General features: G+C 39.2%; 1 protein-coding gene across 1 annotated transcript in view; it reads right to left on the minus strand.

The window, feature by feature from the left end:
• Positions 1 to 3,757: 3,757 nt before the first annotated feature.
• The window catches only part of PI4K2B (phosphatidylinositol 4-kinase type 2 beta), a 35,913-nt gene continuing 34,687 nt past the window's right edge, over positions 3,758 to 4,983 (minus strand). The window contains exon 11 of the transcript XR_003680607.2: positions 3,758 to 4,282. The gene's annotated coding sequence lies outside the window, so the exon portion shown is untranslated. The remainder of the gene's footprint in view (positions 4,283 to 4,983) is intronic.

A 4,983-nucleotide genomic window follows, 5' to 3' on the forward strand; every position in this document is an offset into this window, starting at 1 on the left:
CCCCAAATTCATATGCTGAAGCTCTAGCCCCCATGTGACTATATTTGGAGATACAGCCCTTAAAGAGGTAATTACAGTTAAATTAGGTGGGCCCTAATTCAATAGAACCGTTTCCTCAGGATGTGAGTGCAATAAGAAAAGGCCATGTGAGGACACAATAAGGCAGCGGATTTGTAAGCCAGGAGAAAGTCCTCACCAGAAAACAACCCTGCTGGCATCTTGATCTTGGACTCCCAGCCTTCAAAACTGTGAGAAAATATATTTCCATTGTTTAAACCCACTCTGTGATATTTTTTCATGACTGCCATAGCAAATTAAGAAATGCTTTGTGGCAAACAAAGCATTCACATAAATGTGCTCCCATATAAAAGCTTATTTTTAAAAATGAAATAATTGAAGCATACGGAAAATAACAGAGAATAACATATAAAAACTCACCTACCACCCAGATTTTAACAAATGTGGCCATCTGGTCATATTTGCTTCAGATATTTTTTAAAGAGATAAAATTTTATACTTAAAGTGTACGTGGTAACCTTTAGATCTGCTTCTATATCCTCCTAGCCCAGAGGTAACAACTATTCTGAAGCTGGAGAAGGACATTCCTGTCCACTTCTTAATATACTTACATGTATGCATATGTCAAAAAGCAACTATAAAAAAGTACCGTAGTACTGTTTTGTATTTACATAAATGAGATGTGTAAACCCTTTTGCAACATAGTGTTTTTTTCCTTCAACATCGTTTTCAAGTTTATGTGTACATTTCAATACATGTGGCTACAGTTTATTTTTAGTGCTCTGTGGTCTTCTATTGTATGGGTATACCACAATTTATCCATTTCCTGCTAATATTCAGGTTGTTCTCAATTTTTCAGTACTAGAAACACTACAGCATTGACCAATCTTGTATATGTTTCCTTGAATGCACACACTACCAGGTACTTGCATCTTCAATTTTACTAGAGACTGCTCTCCAAAATGATTCTACCAACTGTCAGGCTTTTACTTTTGCCCGAATCCGATAGGTTTGAAGTGGTAATTCATTGTTTATTGTTTCATGAAGAATACTTTACATACAATGAGCTGTGCAATTTGATGATCTTTGATAAATGTACTCACCTGTGAAATCAGGACCACACTCAAGACACAAAGTATTTCCATCATCCCTTGAAATTTCCTCAGGCCCCCAAGCAAACCATCCCCCCCACCCCAATAATCCACCTCAGTCCCCAAGCAATCACTGGACTGTTTTCTTTAACAATGGATTAGTTTTTATTTTAGAAAATTTTATATAAAAGGAACCATATGGTACGTTCTCTTTGTGTTTGGCTTCTTTCGGTTAGCATAATCATTTTGCGATTCATCCATGTTGTTGGGTTTATCAGCACATAGACTTACTCTTTTCATTGTATGGATGTATTTTTTGCTTATCCATTCACTTGTTGGTGAACTTGGGTCGTGTCCAGATTAGGGTATTACAAAAAAGGTTGTTGTGAACATTTCTATGTAGCCGTTTGCTTTCATTTCTCTTGGGTGGGTAAAAGAAAAGGAATGGCTGGGTGTGTGATAGGTGTTAAGTTTAACTTTACTCATTGTGGGTTTTATTTGCATTTCCCTAGTGGTAATGTTGAGCATCTTTTCATGTGCTTATTGGCCGTTCATTTATCTTATTTTGTGAAGTGTCTGTGTAAAATATTTTGTTCATTTCTTCTTTTTTTTTAAACATCTTTATTGGAGTATAATTGCTTTACAGTGTTGTGTTAGTTTCCGCTTTATAACAAAGTGAATCAGTTATACATATACATATATCCCCTTATCTCTTCCCTCTTGCGTCTCCCTCCCACCCCTCTAGGTGGTCACAAAGCACCGAGCTGATCTCCCTGTGCTATGCGGCTGCTTCCCACTAGCTATCTATTTTACATTTGGTAGTGTATATATGTCCATGCCTCTCTCTCGCTTCGTCCCAGCTTACCCTTCCCCCTCCCCGTGTCTTCAAGTCCATTCTCTACGTCTGCATCTTTATTCCTGTCCTGCCCCTATGTTCATTTCTTAAATGGGTTATTTTACTTCTTATTCTTGAGTTGTGCAATCTCTTTATATATTCTGGAATTCTTTGTCAGATATATTTGTCAAATATTTTCTCCCAGTTTGTGACTAGAAATTTTATTTTCTGAAGTGTCTTTTGAAGGGCAAAAGTTTTTAGTTTTGATGAAGACCAATTTATCCATTTTTTTCTTTAATGGTTTGTGCCATTTGTGCTCTAAGAAATCTCTGTAAAAACAAGGTCACTAAGATTTTCTCCCGCTTTCTTCTATAAGTTGTAGCTCTCATACTTAGGTCTCTGTATGGGGTGAAAGTGAAAGTTCACTGTGTGTCTGTGTGCATTACAGTATCATTTGCTGAAAAGACTTCCCTTTCTACTGAAATGCCTTGGCACCTTTGTTTCAAAATCAGTTTACCATGTGTGTAGGGTTTATTTCTGGATTCTCTTTTCTGTGTCCTTGATCTTACGTCTATCTTTACCCCAATTACCACTGTTTGGATTGCTGTAGCCTTTATAAGTTCTGAGACCAGGTAGCATATAAGTCCTCCAACTTTTGCTCTTGTCTCATAGGTTGGCCAGAACATTTCCATTTCCATTTTAGAATTAGCTTGTCAATTTTTAAAAAAATCCTGATGGGATGTGATTGTGTTGAAACTACAGACAAACTTGGGAGCAACCACATCCTCATATTATTTATACATAAGCGTGGTATTGCCCTCCATTTATTTAAATCTTGAATTTGTCTCAATAATTTTTTTATGGTTGGTATAGAGCGCTTACACATCTTTGGTTGGACTTATCCCTAGAAATCTGATGTGTTTTGCTGCTGCTATAAATGGTATCTTCTAAAATTTTCTTTTTCTAGCTAATGTTGCTGGTATATAAACCTTGCAAAAGTCACTTATCAATTCTAATAGCTATTGGTGGATTCTTTTTAATTTTCTACATGCATAATTATGTCATCCTTAAATAATGACAATTTTCTTTCTTTCTTTCTGAACCTCCTTCCTTTCACCTCTTCCCTGCCTTTACTGCACTGGTTATGCTCTCCAGTACAATACTGAATATGAACTGTGAAAGTAGGCACCCTTGTCACATTAATGATCTCAGAGAGAAAGTGCAGAAGGCAGAATACTGGCCCCCAAAGATGTCCATGTCCTGATCTCCAGAATTTCTGAATATATTACATGGCAAAGGGGAATTAAAGTTGAAGATGGAATTAAGGTTACATATAAGCAGGCCTTAACATAGGGAGATTATTCTAGGTTACCCGGGTGGGCCCAGTGTAATAACAAGTGTCCTTAGAAGTGCAAGAGGGAGGCAGAAGGGTCAGTGTCAGAATGATGCAATGAGAAGAGTATTCAGCCCGCTGTTGCTGGCTTTGGAGATGGAGGGAGAGGGCTACAAGCCAAGGGATGTGTGAGGCTCCTCGATACTAGAAAGGACAAGGAAACAGATTCCCCCCTAGAGCTTCCAGAAAGAAACACAGCCCTGCTGACACCCTGATTTTAGTCCAGTGACACCTGTATCAGGCTTCTAATCCGCAGAACTGTCAGATAATGAATTTGTGTTGTTTAAAACACTAACGTTTGTGGTAATTTATTACAGCAGCAACAGAAAACAAATACAGAAAGCTTTAGATTTTCCAGCACTAAGTATGATGTTTGCTGTATTCTAATCCGCAGAACTGTCAGATAATGAATTTGTGTTGTTTAAAACACTAACGTTTGTGGTAATTTATTACAGCAGCAACAGAAAACAAATACAGAAAGCTTTAGATTTTCCAGCACTAAGTATGATGTTTGCTGTAGAGTTCCTGTGGATATGTTGTCTATTTTGCTCTTGGGTTCCATCTAGTTTATTTCTGAAACATACTGTTAACTCCAATATTTCCTCTAAGCTCTGTCAGCTCTCATTTTATTTCCTCCTGTTGCTTGTCCATCTAATTTTTGAGCTTTTCTGATTTTGATGTTATATATTGTTCTTTCTCGGCTTCTATAATTTCTTGAATGCACGAACCCGTGTCCCCTGCATCGGCAGGCGGATTCTCAATCACTGCGCCACCAGGGAAGCCCATCCTGTTTTCTTAAAGCATATTGTATGATGTGGTCATGTCTAAGTGAGATGGACTTTGTCATACTTTCCTCCTATATTTTCAGAAGATTCCTGGGTAGGTGGTGAGGTAGGCCTGGAGTTTCCTGGTTTTGTAGTTCTAGGGTTCTCTCTTCTGTAGTTACTACAAAGTATTAGATAACATTTTTTTAAGATAACTTTTATTTTTATTATTATTTTTGTAATAGCTGATATTTTATTCTTACTCACTTATTTATTTATTTATTTATTTATTTATTTATTCGACCGTGCTGCTTGGCTTGCAGTATCTTAGTTCCTGGACCAGGGATGGAACCTGGGCCCAGCAGTGCAGGTGCTGAGTCCTAACCACTGGACCGCCAGGGAATTCCCAGATGACATGGTTTTTTATGAACCTTCTTAGTACTTTCTGAATTGTCTCATCTGGTCCCCTCTTCTATCTGTATCAGAACCTTATGTCCTTTATCCCCAGGGTCCTTCCCTTGTCAATATCTATTCTATATCCAGTAGCTTCTCTCAGGGCAGGCCTGTGTGCTCTCACCAGCTACTTCTGGGAACCCTGAAGACCAGGTTGCCCTGGCACCCTCATACCTTCCTGCAGGTTCCCTTTAAAGCTGCCAGTTGAATGCTGGACAGCAATCTCCCAATTTCTTTTTTTTTTTTTTGTAGTATGCGGGCCTCTCACTGTTGTGGCCTCTCCCATTGCGGACGGAGCACAGGCTCCGGACGCGCAGGCTCAGCGGCCATCGCTCACGGGCCCAGCCGCTCTGCGGCATGTGGGATCTTCCCGGACCGGGGCACGAACCCGTGTCCCCTGCATTGGCAGGCGGACTCTCAACCACTGCG

The sequence above is a fragment of the Physeter macrocephalus genome, chromosome 7 (assembly GCF_002837175.3).
Source record: "Physeter macrocephalus isolate SW-GA chromosome 7, ASM283717v5, whole genome shotgun sequence".
Taxonomy (NCBI): Eukaryota; Metazoa; Chordata; class Mammalia; order Artiodactyla; family Physeteridae; genus Physeter; species Physeter macrocephalus.